Below are 21671 nucleotides of genomic sequence, written 5' to 3'. Positions count from 1 at the left end.
CCTATGACTGTCTTTTCACCCATTTCTTGCAGCAGGACATTGCAAGGGCAATGTGGGACCACAAAACAAATTTAAAAATTGGAGCTAGAAGCGGGACAGTGGAGAGGTACGCAGACCTGGCAGATCAAACTTCTAAGAAGTGAGCCATGTTGTTGAAGGTGCATATTTTAAGTACAGCCTGGGGGAAAAACCCCTCTGATGGGCTACTATTCCCATGCACCCACCTCCTGTGGAAGAGCAGCCAATAAGGGCTGCTGCAGGAAGCAGGCAGAGCTCTCTCTCTCATCCCTCAGCAACCTGACACCACTCTCATAGGAGGGTGGGGAGAAGAGGGAGCAAAGAGTCCAGCAGCTCAGGGCAGCTCTGCTCCCTTCTGTGGAGAAGGTGCAGGCTGACTTGGCTGGGAGCAAACTTTTCTAACAACGAGGTGGAACAAATCGACCTATTCATGGCCAAGCATGACACAATTGTAACTGGCACCTCTATGTCAGAACTCTCTGTCTAACCAGGACAGGCAATGGGAGCAACACAGGGACCAGGTGAATGCTGAAGGCAGGCATGGGAGAGGATCTCAAAAAGATGTGGCAGCTGCTCTGGGAGCAGGCTGAGAGGGCCCTGCATGGTACTCCTGTGTGTGAACGGGATGGAGGCTATACAGTGGGGACAGAGGCATCTCCTGCAGCTTGCAGCCTCCTCCACCTCAGCAGCTGCCATAATGGGAGTGGGATCAGGGGGGTGGACACTTACCACAGGTGCAGCAAATTTGCCCTGCTGGTGTGATGTAGTGTGCAGCCATTAAGATGTATGTTCAGCATGACCTGTTTCAACAGTGGTACATATCCCTTTAGAAATGCAGGTACCTCCGGAACATTAGCATGTCAGCACCTCCCGAAAGCCCCGCAAACGGCCCAGTCACCACCCTCCACTCCCAGATACTCACGTAGCCATCCACCCCTCTGCCCATCCAGCGTAGAAGTAGCCTACGCCATCTCAATTACACATCACTCATGCCTGAGTCAATAGTTCAAGCACCACTAGTTGGATGATTGGATTACAGCCATACTGCAGTGAAGCACAGGGATTCGCTCAGAGTTCAATTCAGTTTCCTCCTTGCTAGCAGGCAATTTGTCTGTAGTTTTCCTGTTTCTGCCATTGATTGTGGATGATTACATGAGTTCCTCACCATACTATACAGCACCTATAAAACTCCTGCATGTTCCTCTGTAGCATGTATCTATGCATTGGGAAATCAGCATAGTAAAGGGTGTGTCACAGGAGTGCCCTCAGATCCAGTAGACAGTATTCCCAGGGCAGTGGAACCCTGACAGGCACCGAGTGGGTGTTTCCAGTGTGCAACGATGCAGAATTTATTGTTGAGCACGTTCCAAAGGTTTTGGAAGAGTTTCTGGGTCAGTCTATATCCCTGTGTGCAGACCTGCTCAAGTAGCCTGAGGAAGTTGCTACAAGGCTTGTAGGGGTAAGGGTGTGGAGTACGGACATCATCTCACTACCTCTGGCTCAGACAGCACTTCCAATTCACACGCTGCAGCCGCTGCCTCTTTTTGTCCAGCCTTCTCCATCTCCATGAGGAACAGAAGCATATAGTTATTCCACATAATTTTCTTCTTTCTGGCCTCCCCACTCCCTGCACAGCTCCCTTCCTTCTTCCACCCATTGTTCATAGAATCATAGGGTTAGAAGGGACCACAAGGATCATCTAGTCTAACCCCCTGCCAAGATGCAGGATTTGTTGGTATAAACCATCCCAGACAGATGGCTATCCAGCCCCCTTTTGAAGCCCTCCAGTGAAGGAGCTTCCATAACCTCCCTCGGCAGTCTGTTCCATTGCCCTACGGTTATTACAGTTAGGAAGTTTTTCCTGAGATTAAATCTAAGTCTGCTATGCTGTTGTTTGAACCCACTGCATCTTGTCCTGCCCTCTGTGGCAAGAGAGAGCAACTTTTCCCATCTTTTTATGGCAGCCTTGCAGGTATTTGAAGACAGCTATCATGTCCCCCCTTAATCACCTCTTTTCCAAACTAAACATACCCACTTCCTTCAGCCTTTGCTCATATGGCTTGCATTCCATTCCTTTGATCATCTTTGTCACTTCCCTGGACTGGATCCTTTCCAGTTTCTCCACATCCTTTCTACACTTTAGTGACCAAAATTGCACACAGTACTCCAGGTGAGGCCTAACCAATGCCAAGTAGAGTGGTACTATCACCTCCCATCACTTGCATGCTATGCCTCTATTAATGCAACTAAAATTGCATTTGATTTTTTTGCAACAATATCGCATTGCTGACTCATGTTGAGGTTGTGGTCCACCCCAACTCCCAGATCCGTCTCAGCAATACTGCTGCCAAGCTAGTTATCCCCCATTCTGTATTTGTACATTTGATTTTTAATTCCCTAAGTGTAGCACCTTACAGTTGTCTTTGTTGAATTTCATTTTGTTGTCTATAGCCCATTTTCTGCAGGTCTATGCTACAGCTGGGATCAACGCTCTGAGATCGAGTCACCAGCGGTCAATTTAGCGACTCTAGTAAAGACCCGCCAAATCGACTGCAAATCGCTCTCCAGTCGACCACTATACTCTACCCCCGACCAGAAGAGTAAGGTAAGTAGATGGGAGATTTTCTCCTATCGACCCCGCACGGTGTAGACCTTGCAGTAATTTGACCTAAGGTACGTCAACTCCAGCTACATTGGTCATGTAGCTGGAGTTGCGTAGCGTAGGTCAACTTACTGCAGTAGTGTAGACATAGCCTGAATCTTAACTCTATCCTCCAATGTGTTGGCAACCCTCCCACCCTCACCATAGCTTTGTGTCATTTGCAGATATGATCAGCATGCTCTCTATTCCTACATCCAGGTCATTCATAAAGATGTTAAACAACCCTCCTCACTCCCTAGTCCTAATTCAGCTCTCCCTGGAGATGCCCTCCCAGCTCTACTTATCTGGGTTCCACCTTCCTCATCCAAGCTGACTAACTAACACTTCCTTACACTCTTCTCTTAGCTTGTCTAAGTACCTCGCTAACTCATTGATCCACTAATCTAATCCCTGTCCTGCACCAGCTAACCTAAAACCTACCATCTACCTTTGTCAAACTCAAATATCTCTCCAAACCAAACACTTCTATCTCTCCGACTGAGCTATCTCATGCTCATCCTAAATTTCCCTTTACACTCCCATCCCTTTTGAAAGGGCACATTGCTGACCCTCATCTCATGGATGGCCTGCTTGTGGCTCTCCCAAAACACCTACATGATCTGATCCCACTTGCAAGATATACATGCCACCACATAGTTTGAAAATGTTGAATAGGTGCTCAGGGGATTCTGTTTCAGTTAGGGGGCCAACAGATGGTGGGTGCAGATGTTCTCGTAGTTGGGTCTGTAATTTCACGTAGGAACGAGCCCTGGTTTCTGTGGCCATGACTAAGTGCCATGTAGGTTACTGACAGCACTTTGAGAAGGTCAACAGATGCCTAAGTGACTGTGGCACCTATGGGGTTTAGGCAACTCCTGAATGGTGCCTAAATGGTGGACCTAGGTGCCTACCTACATCATTAGGCTTTCATCTAGCTTTAAAAATTAATCAATGAGACTTAGCCTTCTAAGTGCCTAAATTAATTTAGAAAATGGGGACCTAGGCTTTTAACACATTTAAGTGCTCCTGAGAGTTTTGCCCAAGAATATTTGCAAAATAATGCATGTAGAGAAAAGCATACACTCAGCAGGTATATAAAATTGTGTGAACTTGGTACAGGCAGTGGGAAAATATCATTGAATGATCTAAACAATAGACCACATGAACTCAGAAACAAAAAAGCTGAGTTTTGAAATTATAGGTTGCCTGGACTGATAGGAAAAGCTTTTAATGCTTTTGCGGTGTTTTGATAAACATGCGAGAGCCAAATATGATGTATTGTTGAATTCAGTACTGGCAGGGCAGAAGAGAAATCATTAAGAATTGTGCCAGAAATAACTGGGATGTGCACGCATCCGTCCTCCACTAAGCTTTTAGTCAAAATACCGAAACTTTTTCTGTGTGATTCAGATTCTAAACCAGGGGTCGGCAACCTTTCAGAAGTGGCGTGCCAAGTCTTCATTTATTCACTCTAATTTAAGGTTTTGCGTGCCAGTCATACATTTTAACATTTTTAGAAGATCTCTTTCTATAAGTCTATAATATATAACTAAACTGTTGTTGTATGTAAAGTAAACAAGGTTTTAAAAATGTTTAAGAAGTTTCATTTAAAATTAAATTAAAATGCAGAGCCCCCCCGGACCAGTGGCCAGGACCCAGGCAGTGTGAGTGCCACTGAAAATCAGCTCGCGTGCCGCCTTCGGCATGTATGCCATAGGTTGCGTACCCCTGTTCTAAACAATAGGCCTAATGGCCTATCCTATATAAGCATGCTAATAACATGACAGCAAAATTTATCCAGTATAAAGTCATTACAAAGCAAATGATGTTAAGTGACTTGAAGATGAAAAATGCTAGCGATTGTGAGCTGTAGCCTGAAGTTTTTACTCAAGACTTAGGAAATGTTCTGCCTAAGTCTTCAGTGAGCAGATGTTGAGTCTAGACTAGTAATGGGAAGCTAGCTAGCCCTGTCAATAGTTGAGGCCAAACATTCAGAATGCTTTTTGGGTACCCACAAACTCCAACCTTGTAGGTGGCAGTAGGGTAATTGAATTCCTAACTACTCAGTATGTTTGTGTGAATCGTGTTGTTAGTCATGCAAACTGGAGTCATTTGAAAAACTTGGCCCTGTTCTGGAATATGCACTGCTCAGTATGGTGTCCCATTACACCTTGTTACTGAGGTGTACAGCAGAGATACCACTTCTTCAATGTCATGAAGATTCTTTGCAGCACAGCATACTAAGTCAGGAAGAATTTCTTTGGGCTTTCTTGTAAACTTTTTCATAGCCTTCTATCACTTCTGAAACAGAAAGACCCATTTTCTAAAATTCCTCTGCTAGCTCTGGGATACAGGCTAATTCAAATAATCTAATGGGAGATTATCAAAGGCAAAGATGAGAGCCAGATGCCCAGCACCCACGGGCTTTCAATCGGAGTTAGATGCTTAGCTGCCTTTTGTGCCTTTGAAAATGTTCCCTCTAGCGCTCTACAAATGACAAAGTGTATACAAATGGCTTCTATATTCACCAGGCTGGTTTGGCTCAGGGTCAGGCCCTGTTCCCACCTTCTTTTGCCTTAGCCACTGTCAGTCAGTGTGGGATGATGGTGTCAAAATGAAGATTCATGAATTAAATAGGACCCTCTTCCATTGCTGTGCAACTGCTGAAGGCAGTGGAGCTCTCGGGAGAGGAGATGCCAGTCTGCAACATTCTTGGGGAAACATAATTGGGATTGGAAAAAAAACCCACTGAAGCCCAAAAGGAAAATCCAAGTAGGGTAAGAGTGCAGCTCTGGTGGGATTACTTTGGGAAAATGGGATAAGGGAATTTACATGTTGTCTATCTAGATTCTAGGTTTTTCAGTGCATAAGCCTGCCTTAATATGCAAACATAAAGCAGCTAGCACAAGTTTGGGCACAAGATAATAATCACAAGACAAGAATACATTAAATGAATGTTGTCATAAACAGTTAGTTAAGGGTTAAGGTCTCTTTTACCTGTAAAGGGTTAACAAGCAGTACCTGAGGAACACCTGACCAGAGGACCAATCAGGGACAAGATAATTTCAAATCTCTGTGGAGGGAAGTTTTTTTCTGTGTTCTTTGTTTTGAGTTGAGTCTCTCTTGGGAGTTAAGGGAGTCCAGACATCTTAATCAAGTCCTCCCAGGTTTCTGCAGTACTTTTCATCTATTCAGTCTAGTGAGTATTAGAAAGGCATACTAGTATTATAAGTTTATTTCTACATTTTGCAATTGTGTGTTTTGCTGAAGGAATCTCTTTATTTCTATTGCTGTTACTTTGCTTTTACTGAGAAAGAAAGGGGGAGGGGGAATTCTCTCCAGGTTTATAGGTTAGAATCTGTGTATTGTTCCATCCTGGTATTACAGAGATAGTGTACTTTCTTTTTGTTCTTTTAATAAATTCTTTTCTTTTCTTTGGACTTGGTTAATTCCTTCTCGTGTGGAAATTCAGGGGAAGGGGAGGGGGAAGAGTGAGTTCCTCCTGGGTTTGATTCACGGAGTTGACTCGGTGTGTATCTCTCCGGAGGAGGCTAGGAGAGAGAGGGAGGGGGGAAGTGGGCTGCTTCCCTTTGTGTTGAGATTCAGGGAGATTGAATCTGGAAAGGGAGGGGGGATAGGGAATCCCTCTTTGTTTGATTCAAGGAGTTTGAATCAGGTATCTCTCCTAAGCCCTAGGAGAGGGGAGGAGGGAAATGGTTTGTTTCCCTTTGTGTTGAGATTCAGGTTTGAATCTGTGTTCCCCAGGGAAAGTTTTGGGGGAACAGGCAGTGTGTTATCCACTTTAAACGTAACTGGTGGCAGCAGGACCAGATCTAGACTAGGATTAGTTTCGAGGAGCTCATGCAGGTCCCCATCTTGTGAATGCTAAAGTTCAAAGTGGGGAATAAACCTATGACAAATGTACATAATACAAGCGCCCTAGACATTCCCTTAATCATCAGTAACCTCATCGAGTTCACACTCCTTATTGTTTTAACTACACTCTGCTCTTCTTCCTCATTCTGCAGCCTGCCCCAATGTGATGTATAGGTTTTACACTGTTTAAGCTATCTGCTGTTATTTATTATATGCATTATTTTATCCACATGTACTGAAGAAAATTAATAGATCCAAAGTCCAGTAGTTCTATCATGCCGGGGGCAATTTGTTACATAAGCATCTCTATTTGGGTGTTACTGACGGTATTTCTGTTGTATGGATAGTATTTGATGTATTGCTCTCAGAACCATATTGTCTTACATTGATTCTGGCAAACTTCAATTTATGAAGCAAAGAACATACATTAACTGGCATTAAGAATATTAAACAGAGGTTACAGCAATTTGCTTCTAACAAGTCTTTGTGATTTATCATCATTGGGAGAAGCTAGCAGATGTTAAAACAGTTCCATACTCAGTATTGATTTGTTTTTCCAGCTGATTCTTTTAACTGTGTATTATGATAAATAATGTATTGATGACTCACTGATGCATGAAGGCAGGAAGCATTTGAGATATATTTAGAATACAAACAATTCTTGCTAGCAGTCTAACAGCAGTTCATGTGGAAGGAATAAGAAAAAAATATCAAAAAATATATTTAAAAAAATTGCCTCTGTGCCTAATTTTCTAGTGCCTTGCACCATGTATAGTTATTTACATCTCTGTGTAATGAGTGTAAAATACTACCTGATCAGAGTAGTAACGTTACACTCGGTTTGCATCAGTGTGCGTGACTAGAGAAGATGGAAAGAAATGAGATTCAGGTCACATGTTTAAATGGGGTAGTAATCAAATAAAATCTTTATTGTTGATACAGAATAACGTTAATAGAACTATGTAATGATTTCAATGTTGCAGGGAAATCTCAGTCAAATTCTAGACATGTCTTTCCCAAAGGACATTTACAATGGTGAAATGCATTAATTACAGTTCCTTCACAACATGATGCAATAGCAATACCAGAAGATAACACTGTCTCTAGTAATCCTTGATTTATACTTTTGTAGCCAATTGTGAATACACACTGAAAGTTATTCCAAAACAGAAGTATACTAAGACACCACTGGATGTGTACTTACAATATATGAGACTATAGAACACATAGAATGGAGGAGGGATGTGAAACTTTGGAAAATAATTTTTTACAGTACATTATCAAAGATTTATAGATTCAATCATGTATGTTTATTGTGACTCTAAAAATAGGAGGCCATATCCTCCGTTGCAGCAAAGTTGCACTAGGACACAGAATCCAGAGTTTAGGGGGAGAAAGATGGCGCTAAGACACTTTCCTTCCCTGATCCTGGGATATAGAGGCTCAGTTCTCGGTCTCTGGCATAATTAAAAGTAGCCTAATAAGAACCCCTCTGACTTCTCCTGGCAGTAGCAGTCCCCTAGGGAATATTGCATTAGATAGGAACTGCTGGAGTGCAAGGCCCATCCTAAACCAGCATAGACTGGACAGAAATTATCCTACACTAGAGGATAACAGGTGCCCTGTTAGAGTGACTTGAATGGGGAATGAAGATCTGGCCCAGCATTTTTATGTAAGAAAATTAGCTACGCTCATTTCTTGTAGTTCTAGGTTTGTCTTTTTCCCCTGTTGTAGAGGGCCTTCATCTGTGTGAAATAAGGAGAAAGTTAAAATATCTCTCATTACATATCAGATAGCTTTCACTGCTTTACTTGGAAATGCTTTTTCATATGAACCAAAAAGTGGTGTTGAGGTATTTATATATATTTTTTTTAATCGGATGTAAAACATCTCCTCCCAAATGGCTCTGTGTCAAAGAACTTGTGTTGCAGAAGATAAGTGCTCTAGAAAGTTGTTTTTGTGGTGTTGTTATAGCTATGTTGTTCCCTGGATATTAGAAAGACAAGGTGGCTGAAGCCATATCTTTTACTGGACCAACAGTTGGTGACAGAAACAAGCTTTTGAGCTACACAGAGCAATGCTTCAGGTCTTTCACCAACAGAAGTTGGTCCAATATGATATTCCCTTACCCACTTTGTATTCTAGAAAGTTGTGTACAGGCTCCAAATTAAAGACACATTTATCTGAATGTTTGGGTTTTCTGAGTGAATTCAAGTATGAATACCACTTTATGTGGACCCCCAAGAAGAGGATATTACTTTAAGTACTCCAGGCTGTGGATGAGTTATTGGGAGAACCAGGATGTGGGATACCTGAGTGTGGGATACCTGCAAGACCATGTTGTGACATGAGGGAATGTGTTCTGGGATGGTACCCTGTCACAAGCCCCCTCGTTCGTTTTGGAGACATCTTTAAACTCCACTGAGATGGCCTGCTATAAGGGTATGCTGGATTTAATAAGAAAAAGAAATCTGTTGATTTAGGACTAAATGAAAGAATGATGGATTGGACAAGATAATGATTCTTGTTTTCCAGGATAGCCTGGGAATGACTTACAATTCTACTTACAGTAATGGTATTCTCTCCTTAAGGAAGCTAAGCATTATAGGTTAGTTAAACCTTTAAGTAGCCTGCTTCCTTAGAAATGAGTTAGTTGTAATTAATTCTGCAGATCCGTAATCCTGATGTAAGGCTTTCAAGAGGAAATTCTAATGCCCAGGGCTTTACTGGATGATATTTATTGCTGCATTTTGTTCACTTGTAACTTTATTTTTTCTTTTGCCAATAAAGAAACTCCTTGGTTCTTTCCTTCCTCCACCACCTCCCTCAAAACTATATAATAGAGATTTTATATCAACACACTGAATGATCCTTCTCTCAAACGGCTAGTTAACAAAAAATAAACTTGAACTATTTAGTATATAGAGTTTTTTACAAGCTTTACTGGCTTCATATGTAGCACTTCGAAGTTCCCTGAGCTTTCCATGTTAAGCTTACATTAAATATTCAGCCAGAGCACTATGATATATGTGCATCAAGTGACAAAGTACTCTGAATCATCGCTGGAGTCCTGAGTCATCTCAGGACTCATATGTATATCTGTGGTAGAGATCATCCTCAAATCAAGGGATCGTGGATGATGATGATGGTTCAAGTTAAACTTTGTGACCTAGCAGTACTTCTTTAGCACTCTTTTATCTGTGCCTATGAATTCTCTAGAGGTGTGTTTTTGTCAACTACTTCTGCTCTGTGTAGATATGGGCTAACATTTTAAAGACTGCAGTTCAACACACTTTATGTTCCATCTGAATTTGTTGGAAAATATTGCATGGAACAAGTTAAATGGCAGGAATTACCTGGTGTGTCCCCTGTATCCCTAATGGCTGAACCTATGTCTGTCTATCTATGTAAGGTATATATCTAGTTGGGGGGGAGTACAATCATCACAATCATCACATTCAAGGGGGCAGAAGAGCCCTGCAAATGGGGAATGGAAGGATAGGAGGGGAGGTACTGAGACTTGGTGGGGAGAGAGAGGAAGAACCAACTCCAGGCTGGGAAGGAAGGTCCCAGGGTTTCCTACCTTCTCCCCGGCCCATTCCAGCCACTCGGGGGCCCACTCCCAGCCCCAGGGTGGTCACTCCAGTCCCTGTGGGTCCTACTTTTTCTTCTGCCTTCCCCCAGAATGCATCAGTTTATGCAGGGCAGAGCCCCCACAATATTTCCATTCTGGGGTGGGGGAAGAGCTCTAGATATGGCTGCTCACTTTACCCTTGTGAGGAAGGGTACTGCTTTCCCATTTTGCAGATGGGAGAACGGAAGCCCAAAGATAGTGACTTGCCCAGAGTCACACTGGATGTTTGTGGTAGAGCAGGAATTAATTCTGGGTCCCCCACAGCCCAGGCTGGCACTCTAACCACTGGACCGAGCTTCCTCTAAACCTTGTAAAACTGTCAAATCAAAATGTTGCCATTGGATTAGGATTGCAATGATTCATAGATTCATAGACTCTAGGACTGGAAGGGACCTCGAGAAGTCATTGAGTCCAGTCCCCTGCCCTCATGGCAGGACCAAATACTGTCTAGACCATCCCTGATAGACATTTATCTAACCTACTCTTAAATATCTCCAGAGATGGAGATTCCACAACCTCCCTAGGCAATTTATTCCAGTGTTTAACTACCCTGACAGTTAGGAACTTTTTCCTAATGTCCAACCTAAACCTCCCTTGCTGCAGTTTAAGCCCATTGCTTCTTGTTCTATCATTAGAGGCTAAGGTGAACAAGTTTTCTCCCTCCTCCTGATGACACCCTTTTAGATACCTGAAAACTGCTATCATGTCCCCTCGGAGGGCTTGGCTACACTTGAAAGTTGCAGCGCTGGGAGTTACAGCGCTGGTCATGCAGCTGTGCAGGGCCAGCGCTGGTGTGTGGCCACATTTGCAGCATTTACAGCGCTGTTGGGAGTGCTGCATTATGGGCAGCTATCCCAGGATTCAAGTGGCAACAACGTGCTTTTCAAAAGAGGGGGATGGAGGGTGGTGTACTGTGACAGGGAGCGGGGAAGATAGAGTGAGTGGATTTTTGGAGCCAACACTGTGTGTTAGCTTCCCTGGATTGAAAAATCACAAAATGTTCGCGAACCCTTAGTCTTAATTGCAAACAGCCTGCATCCAATGCTGTTTCTCTGTCAAGCAAACTGCTTGCTTCTCATTTGATCATTCACAGCCAGGTACAGATAGTTCCTGTTTGCTGTGATCAGTGTTTGTTTTTTAGATAAGCAGTTCAACGAGCTCCCGATCGGAGTTCACAACAAAACAAAGAGAGGCTGCATAACAAAACAAAGAAAGTAATTTAGTTAAAAGCATTCTGGGATATCTCCTTATTCCCTGGAGGCCAATAAAAGCACTGGTGTGTGTCCACACTTGATGAGCAGCGCTGGATCACCAGCGCTGCAATCGCTACACCCCAACCTGGCCAGGTGTACAGCCAGCGCTGCAGCCAGGGAGTTGCAGCGCTGGATGTGCCTTGCAGGTGTGGACGGTTACTAATTGCAGTGCTGGAAAGCCTCTACCAGCGCTGCAACTTGCAAGTGTAGCCAAGCCCTCAGTCTTCTCTTTTCCAAACTAAACAAATCCAATTCTTTCAGCCTTCCTTCGTAGGTCATGTTCTCAAGATCTTTAATCATTCTTGTTGCTCTTCTCTGGACCCTCTCCAATTTCTCCATGTCTTTCTTGAAATGCGGTGCTGAGAACTGGACACAATACTCCAGTTGAGGCCTAACCAGTGCAGAGTAGAGCGGAAGAATGACTTCTCGTGTCTTGCTCACAACACACCTGTTAATGCATCCCAGAATCACGTTCTCTTTTTTTGCAACAGCATCACACTGTTGACTCATATTTAGCTTGTGGTCCACTATAACCCCTAGATCCCTTTCTGCCGTACTCCTTCCTAGACAGTCTCTTCCCATTCTGTATGTGTGAAACTGATTGTTCCTTCCTAAGTGGAGCACTTTGCATTTGTCTTTATTAAACATCATCCGGTTTACCTCAGACCATTTCTCCAATTTGTCCAGATCATTTTGAATTATGACCCTGTCCTCCAAAGCAGTTGCATTCCCTCCCAGTTTGGTATCATCTGCAAACTTAATAAGCGTACTTTCTATGCCAACATCTAAGTCGTTGATGAAGATATTGAACAGAGCCGGTCCCAAAACAGACCCCTGCGGAACTCCACTTGTTATACCTTTCCAGCAGGATTGGGAACCATTAACAACTACTCTCTGAGTACAGTTATCCAGCCAGTTATGCATCCACCTTATAGTAGCCCCATCTAAATTGTATTTGCCTAGTTTATTGATAAGAATATCATGCGAGACCGTATCAAATGCCTTACTAAAATCTAGGTATACCACATCCACCGCTTCTCCCTTATCCACAAGACTTGTTATCCTATCAAAGAAAGCCATCAGATTGGTTTGATACGATTTGTTGTTTACAAATCCATGCTGGCTATTCCCTATCACCTTACCACCTTCCAAGTGTTTGCAGATGATTTCCTTAATTACTTGCCCCATTATCTTCCCTGGCACTGAAGTTAAACTAACTGGTCTGTAGTTTCCTGGGTTGTTTTTATTTCCCTTTTTATAGATGGGCACTATATTTGCCCTTTTCCAGTCTTCTGGAATCTCTCCCATCTCCCATGATTTTCCAAAGATAATAGCTAGAGGCTCAGATACCTCCTCTATTAGCTCCTTGAGTATTCTAGAATGCATTTCATCAGGCCCTGGTGACTTGCAGGCATCTAACTTTTCTAAGTGATTTTTAACTTGTTCTTTTTTTATTTTATCTTCTAAACCTACCCCCTTCCCATAAGCATTCACTATGTTAGGCATTCCTTCAGACTTCTCAGTGAAGACCGAAACAAAGAAGTCATTAAGCATCTCTGCCATTTCCAAGTTTCCTGTTACTGTTTCTCCCTCCTCACTGAGCAGTGGGCCTACCCTGTCCTTGGTCTTCCTCTTGCTTCTAATGTATTGATAAAAAGTCTTCTTGTTTCCCTTTATTCCCATAGCTAGTTTGAGCTCATTTTGTGCCTTTGCCTTTCTAATCTTGCCCCTGCATTCCTGTGTTGTTTGCCTATATTCATCCTTTGTAATTCATCCTTTTCTATCTTTCCTACCCAGTGGAATAGCTTGCTTTTGGGCCCTTAATAGTGTCCCTTTGAAAAACTGCCAACTCTCCTCAGTTGTTTTTCCCCTCAGTCTTGATTCCCATGGGACCTTACCTATCAGCTCTCTGAGCTTACCAAAATCTGCCTTCCTGAAATCCATTGTCTCCATTTTGCTGTACTCCCTTTTACCCTTCCTTAGAATTGCAAACTCTATGATTTCATGATCACTTTCACCCAAGCTGCCTTCTACTTTCAAATTCTCAACGAGTTCCTCCCTATTTGTTAAAATCAAGTCTAGAACAGCTTCCCCCTAGTAGCTTTTTCAACCTTCTGAAATAAAAAGTTGTCTGCAATGCAGTCCAAGAACGTATTGGATAGTCTGTGCCCCGTGGTGTTATTTTCCCAACATATACCTCACCATTTGAAAAGCAGTTACGTGTTTTTTGCAGGGTTTTGGTTTTGGGGGGGGGGGGGTTGTGGGGGGAGGGGCTTGAAACTTCAGGGCCTGTGAACCAATGACAAAAAAATAACAACAACCCCAAAGTCTGTTTTGATCTGAGTTTGACAAATTACAGAGTTCTAGGTGTAACTAGCAGTAATGGGATGAAATTGAGCAAATTACATATTTTAGGGGGAATTGAATAAAATTTCCTAACAGAGTCTGTTACACTGCAGAGTAACAGTGTATCTTCTATGTTATAGTAGCAGCCCATAGCTTGAGTCATTTAAAATTAGAATGGATTTATCAAAGCACTTGAGTATATGTAACCCACGTATCTAATAGGGAGATACATTTGTAAGAGATCTGTTGGGAGTGAGGGGTGCAGAAACGAGTTGTGTGGAAGATGCACAATTAGTTTTCCACACTCAAAAGTTCTGGAATTGGATGTGGTAGTTTTGGGTATGCTCAACAGGTTCAAGAGCCCCAGCCAGTTGCACCTGACCCCCACCCACCAAGCCCCACTCCCCCAGCACCTGGACGCCCCCCCACCGCTGAGTCCTCCACACCCATACCCCTCTGCCGAGCCCCATTCCCCAACATCCAGACCCTCCTGCTGAGCCCCAACCACCTTCACCTGGACCCTCCTGAAGAGTCCTGTTGCCCCTGCACCCAGAACCTCTCAACTCCTCTGTAACCAGATCTCTCACTGAGCCGCCTGCATCCAGATTGGCCCACACAGAACCCTCTCACCCCACCATGACCCCCCACACACTGAGTCTCTCCACAGTTGGATCCTGCTGGGCTGAGCCTGCCTGCCCACACCTGGTGCCCCTGCTGTGGAGGGCAGGGCCCCAGGGTGTTTCTGGGGCAGGCCCAGCCCCTGCACTGTGTCAAGGTTGGATGCAGCTGTCCCAGGGCCTTGGGGGCTGCAGGGTGATCTCCTACCTGTGTTCAGCCAGTGGTCTGTGCTCCCCACTGCCATGCTGGAGCCTCCACATTTATATATTGACAAATAAAATTTTCAGAAGTTTGCAAAATTTTAAAATATTGTGCACCAAATTTTTAATTTTTTGGCACAGAATTTTTATTCTGGTTCAGAATTCCCTCAGGAGTATATTGTTAATGCTCCAACAGGGAAGCCCTGGCAGTATTAATTATAGAAAGGGAAAATTATTTTTTATTTGAACTGCATACTTTGAATGTTGTTTGATTTTAGCCAAGCTGTTTTAGTTAAATTGTCTCAACTATTATGATTCACCAACTTTTCTTTAAATGTAATAATGAGGAAGAGTCATTTATTTTGTTATTCTCAATGTTGTATTTTTCTTATAACAGGTTTTTTTTTAAATCCCATATACTTAAATGAGTGGGTTTTTTTAATCAGTTAGCTGATTGGCTAACAGTGATTTCAGAGGAAGAGTCTGCATGGATTCCAGCTAAAGATTCTGACAAGCAAGTGGAGGGAAGATGTTGCTTTTGACTCAGCAGACTGTATAGATTTTGGTGATCAAAGATTCTGACTCAGGTGAACTCTACCTTAGCTTTTGGAAACTCTGAGTTTCTTCTCACTGTGTTTCTGTGGGGACTAACCTGTTCAGTTTTAATTTGTTTTCTTTATTTATGTTTATGTATAACTGTGAAGATAATATATGTGGATTTTAAAGTAGCCATGTTATGTTGTAAAAATTAAGTTATTATATTTTATTGTGTGTCATCATAAGATTTTATAAAGTTGGTACTTAATTAAGTTCATTCCTTTTGTACTTTTGAGGACTTGAATGTGGGGAGGTTGATCCTGTGTAATCCTTGCTGAAAATCCTGAGACTGAATTCTGGGTCTCCAGGTACTTTTCTATGGGAGCTGGGTTTTCTGGGCACTGGAGAAGGGCAATGAAGTGAACTCTAGCCTGCCCACAGGTTACATATACACTCTAGAGAAAAATCTTCTGGAGGATTGACAAGATAGCTTGATGGGACTTTCACATCTCTAATTTCTAATACACAAGTGAAATAGAAAGCCAATTTTTAACTTGTCCCATTCCACAAGGAAAAAATTCAAAGGCAACACAAAGAAATAATCCTTACAGAATTTATCATTAGCCCATGGAACTCACTGCCTCAGGATGTAAAAGCAATTAGATACAGAAATAAATAATATAACCTGCAGTTACACTAGGTAGGAGAACAATTAAGAGCTACTAATCTACACTACATGACACCAGTTGAATTTATAATCAGTTGAAGAAACTTCCATCTCCTCCATAAAACAGTGTTTCACACATGATAAAATATTTTCATCTTACTCTGAAGCATTTGGTACAGAACATTAACAGAGACCATCTTGGATTAGATGTAGGCTAGAGCCAGGTGATCACCTTCATGAATGGTATGGGAAAAGTATAGTTATTTTAAAATGTGTGTCTCTTTTATTTTATGCCAATAAGAGACATAGAGATACCTCAGCAATAGTTGGAATTAACCCTAGATAAAGTTTCAGGCTTGGTACTGATATATTTTGTTGGCATGAACAGAATTTTTTAGTGTTCTTTAAATGTGTCAAGTCCCTATAAACCATATTTAAATATGAAGTGTTTCCACGCAACATAGCCTCTCTGCAACATAGTTTAACTGGCTTTTAGCAGTGCAAGCTTGTTCCAGAAAATATTCAAATGTAATCTTGCCAAATTGGTTTGACTCTGAAATATGATATGAGACTGGACATTTCAGTGATAATATTTTAGATGTGCTTGATGGAGCTGAAGGACCGTGTATAAAATGCTGATCTTTCATCTTTGGTTCACTGATTCAAGTTTCAGTGAAGTGCTGAGTTAAATGAGTGTTTTCAGGTCAGCCCATATTGTATAACAAAGAGAAGTTGACCACATCATAATCTCTGCACATAAACAGTGTCTAGCCAGAATACATACAAGGGATAAGGAAACAATACCTCTTTCAAGAGTAAATGTATTTCATAGGGTATCTCCGCTCTGAATAGCCAGAGATGAGATTAGGTCCCCCAAAAGAGGGAACAACCTGCACTGACTGGGGCTGTTTCTGGTCTCTTTTACCAGTGTGAATCGGGAGTAATTCTGCTGAATCAATAGTTAGGCTGGTATAAAACCACTGTAAGTGAGATCAGAATCAGATTCAATGTCTTATCTGAGGCATCAGCATATGACGAGTTTAATCCACAATAGCTGACATGCTAAATATGACTCGTTTACACCAACTGATTAGACATGGCCAGCATTATATTGACATCTCAACTCTTAACCAAATGTTCTAAGTGTAACATTTTCTAGTGAAGACAAATTCTCAGAGACCAACCTAACTTCCACACAGTGAAGTCTGTTAAAGTAAAACAAAGTGGCTATTGTATTGATAAAAATCTGCTTGTAGTTCCAAAAGTTTGGGACTTTCACAATGTCAAGCTGAAGAAAATACCTATCAAAACTACCTGATTTAGCCAAAGAAGTAAGAGGATCCTACAGCTGAGGTGGGGAGACACCTGCACACATGGGCAGCAAACTAATCTTGTGTAAGACTTTCAGAACCAAATAAACACATTTCAGTTGCTACTGTGTAACTGAAAGGATTGCAAGGTACTCTGAGAAACTGAGGGTGCTTTAATTAAAGAACAATTATATAAACAGGAACCAGACTCAAACCCATCCCTCAAAAACTGCCAGGCAGTGCACAGGGCAGGCCTGGCATTCCAGTGCCTCTTTGTATGAAAGTGCCCATCTCCATATCTGAAAAATCTCAAAAACTAGCTCCAGGCCAAACATCCTATGGTATCCACTAACCATAGTTAACAGCTGTTCTCAAGTGTTCAGCAGCACTATAGCACATATATAGCTCAGCATTGCAATTTGTAAGCTCTGATGACCAATAGAGATTAAGACCAGGTCAACACTAGAAACTTTCGCCAACATAACAATATTACTTAGTGGGAGTGAATCTGTATTACATTTTTAGGCCAGTAAGCCCTGGTGTGGACACTGTTATACCACCCAAAAAATCCTTTTCCCAGCGTAGGTTATTTTATGTGGGGAACTAGTATAAGCTATAAAAGAAAAAGAGTTCTTTTGCAAGTATAAAATGCATCTCCAATGGGTGGGTTGCTGGTATCACTATATCAGCAATCCTGAGTCTAGTATAGATTAGGCAAGAAAAACTTGTATAGCCCACCAGAGAGCCCACCCTCCCTCTCTCAAGTAGAGCTGTGAAGAACTCCACTGTTATATTATTTATTTCTCTGTATAAAAATATGGTCATTTAGCAAGATACAGTATTAATGTAATCTTTTTATAACTAGTGCAAATTGCATTTTCGATGAGAAGTCATAAACCTGCAAAACAGTCACTGAGTCTCTGGGGATGTGGTAGTCCCCCTGACTTGAAGTGGTTTCCATCATGGACAGGGTTTACAGTTTGGTTCAATGGCTCTCAGCACCCCCACTATACAAATTGTTCCAGCGCCCCTGAATGAGTCTGAACTTGAGTTTGTAATTAAATAAAAAACTCAAATTTGATTAGTTTAGCTTTCTGTTGCGATTTTGGTGTGAAATTTTGATGGCAGGATAGAACTTTAATACTGCTATGGTAGAAGGCATTAATAGCTGCCCACAAGCAGATCTTTGATTTATATTATACCTACTTAAAGCCAATGAATGAGCTCAGACTAAGAGGAAGGAGCAATTGTGTGGTGGTGTGCCTCCTCACTAGGAGTGCTTGTATCGATGCAGAGAGCAGTATACTGTGGTGTGACAGGGTGTATCAACCCCACACTAGCAACATTGGGGTTAACAAACTGCTTTGATCCAGTGGTGCTGGAACTGGGGGTGGGGGGCAGGAGGCCAGGGTCCATCCACTTTTCACCTGGGCGGATCCCACCCCCTTCCCTCCCTCTTTCCCCTGAGGCCCCACCCCCCTGGCCAGGCCAACATGGAGCCTGGCCAGGGAGCCCGGACAGCTGTGGGGAGCCGCGGCGAACCCTCCACCTGCCTGCAGTGCGGGGGGCCTGCCGAGAGCAGCCCCTGGCCCATGTCCCTGCCCAGCCAAGAGCAGGAGGAGGTGCAGGGTCCTCGACTCCACGCCAACTTCCCACAGCTGTGTGTGCAGCTCTCCCCAACCCAGCTTCAGCCTCAGAGCCACTGCCTGACCATGGTAAGAGTTACACAGGCAGCTGTGGGGAGACACGGACCCTCCACCTGCCCGGGGTGGGGCGCCCTGGAGATGGGGACATAGGCCGGGGGCTGCTCTTGGCGGCCCCCACTCCCACCGAGGCTCCCCACAGCTGCCCGTGTGGCTCTTATCATGGCTGGGTTGTGGCTGTAAGGCACCCTTGCCGGAGCCAGGTCGGGGAGAGTCGCACAGGCAGCTGGGGGAGCCTGGGTCCCTCCACCTACCCTGGGTGTGGGGTCTGGGGGATGGGGAGGACATGGGCCCTGCTCCAGCTTCTGGCTTGGTGGGGGGTGGGGCTGCCCCCCCCCGTTTTGGGAGGGCTCTGGTGCCCCTGCCCAAGAAGCCATGCCTCCTTACCTTTGCTGGGCATGCTCCCAGTGGAGAGAGCATATAAAAGGCAGCAGCTCAGCTCAGTCTGGGCTGGGTGAGGAGAGTGGATGTGTTCTACTGGCGCCTGTTGAGAAGCTGACAGGCCTTCAGGCTGTCAAGACCGAACACCCTGACTATGCCGCAGGAACCTAGTCAACTACAGGGACCGAGGGGGGCTCAAGCCACTGCCAGTGGAGAAGCGCCCGAGGCAGGCCTAATGGTAGGAAGTGACTCAGGGGATGTGTTTGGGGACATGGAGAGCTGGACCCTGAACAGAGTAACTGGTTTCATAGGGCCCTGGGTTGGAACACAGTGGAGTAGGGTGGGTCCAGGTGACCCTGCCCTCCCTGTAGTTGCCATTGAGCTATACTGCCCCTGGTTGTAGCAGTTACTGTGATTCTAACCTTTGGGTGATACAGTGACTAGCTACAGCAGATACTGGACTCTTACCACTAGGTGCCACCTTAGATAGGGCAATGCCTTGGACTATTGTTACAAAGCACTACTGCTACCAAGGATAGGGTGGCACCTTGGACTATTGATATTAGACACTACTGCTGTGAGAGAGGATGGTGCCTTGGGCTCTTACCACTAGGCACTACTACTGCCAGACTGAGGGCAGCTCCACAGACCCCCACTGATCCCTTTATACATAGGTAGCTATCCCATTGTGCAACTTGCCACCATGTAGCGCAGGGTATTTTCAGAAGGTTTTGCAATGTCTTATAGGGCCAAAATGAGTCATGCAAGGGTGACTGGGAGCATGGGTTCAACTTCCCATAAGGCAGCATTCTCCATTCCATAATTTCATCTGAATCCTATAATGTTTCATGCCTCTTTTGAAAATCACCTGCACAAATCCACGCTTCTCTCCTTGCTCTCTGACAGAATCATGGCTCCTGCACTGCTCTGCACTATTGTGATGAATGTTGCTAACATGGGCTGCCTGATCCTGCAGTATTTGCTGAGCCACAAGAGGAGCTGTGGGGAACTCGATAATTCCCTGGAGGCTAGATTGCTGTGCAACACAGAAAGAAACAGTTCAAGGTTGTTGGTGGTGTTCCCAGGGCAACTTCAGATAACGGAGCATGGGTTCTGGGCCTGAGAAACAAGAATTGGCTGATTGGATCATATTTTCATGCAGGTTTGAGATGATGCACATCCAAAAATTCTGCAGCCACATTGCTGGATCTGTGTGCAGAGCTCACCCCAGCTCTCCAGCGGTGCAACACTAAAATGAGATCAGCACTGATAGTGTGGAAACAAGTTGCAATTGCACGTGGAAACTTGCAATGCAAGATTGCTGCTGATCAGTTGATAATCAATTTGGAGTTAGGAAATCCATTGTGGGGGCTGTTGTGATACAAGTGTGCAGGGTCATTAATTGCCTTTTGCTATAAAGGACTGTGACTCTGGGCAAAGTGCAGGACATAGTGGATGGTTTTGCAGCAACAGAGTTCCCAAAGTGCAGTGGGGCAATAGAGTATGCATATCCCCATTCTGGCACCAGACCACCTTTCCACAGAGTACATCAACAAAAAAGGCTACTTTTCTATGGTAATGCAAGTGCTGGTGGATAACCAGGGATGCTTCACCGACATTTATGTGGGCTGGTCAGAGAAGGTGCATGAAGTAAGTATCTTTAAGAAAATAAGAAAATGTTCTTTCCCAACCCGGGATAACTATTGGTGATGTTGAAATGCAAATAGTGATCCTGGGAAACCCAGCCTCCCCTTTGCTCCTATGGCTCATGAAGCTATACACTGACCACCTCCACAACACCAAGGACCACTTCAACTACAGGCTGAGCAGGTGCAGAATGACAATTGAATATGTCTTTGGTCATTTGAAGGGTCGCTGGCATGTCTTCTCATGAGGTTGGACTTCAGTGAAAAAAAATATTCCAATGGTTATAGCTGCCTGATGTGTCCTGCATAACATCTGTAAAGCAATGGGGGTCAGGTTAGGGTTAGGATTAGTTTCCCTTGGGGTGGGTGGAGTGGCTATCTGCTGATTTTGAGCAGCCAGATACCAGGGCTATAAGAAGTGCTCAACATGGAGCTATATGTCTCAGGGAGGCTTTGAAAGACCATTTTATTGGTAAACCAGAATAGTGTCTGTTGTTGTAGTGTGCTCTACCTGGCCGTGGTCTTTACAACCCTGTATGAACCCTTAGAGTGCTGTGTGTAGTAATATAACATTACGAATACACCTATTAATACTGTCTAGGAGTGATGTCAGTACCACCCAGCATAAGTTGTGACTTTCTTACCCCAAAATTCAGACCTAAGGCACCCCACAATGGCCTTCCTACCCTAATAACCTAATTGTCAGTTTGGTCTGTTTTGGTACATAACAGGAGGTGGTCTGCCCTAGAGGAATTGCCCAGGTTTTACCAGGGAGTTCATCTCTGACTTGCAGAGGACTCCCAAGAACAAACTAGTTCCATTTACCCTTGGGAGGACACAG

At 43.7% G+C, this 21671-nt stretch overlaps 1 protein-coding gene across 2 annotated transcripts in view; it reads left to right on the top strand.

Annotated features, from left to right (window-relative positions):
• Positions 1-2469: 2469 nt before the first annotated feature.
• The window catches only part of OXR1 (oxidation resistance 1), a 556965-nt gene continuing 537763 nt past the window's right edge, over positions 2470-21671 (top strand). For both annotated transcript variants that reach the window (XM_045003186.1, XM_045003185.1), the window contains exon 1: positions 2470-2623. The gene's annotated coding sequence lies outside the window, so the exon portion shown is untranslated. The remainder of the gene's footprint in view (positions 2624-21671) is intronic.

This window comes from Mauremys mutica, chromosome 2, assembly GCF_020497125.1.
Source record: "Mauremys mutica isolate MM-2020 ecotype Southern chromosome 2, ASM2049712v1, whole genome shotgun sequence".
Classification (NCBI taxonomy): domain Eukaryota; kingdom Metazoa; phylum Chordata; order Testudines; family Geoemydidae; genus Mauremys; species Mauremys mutica.
Note: the sequence above shows the minus strand (reverse complement) of the source record. Positions and strands in the feature narration are given on the sequence as shown.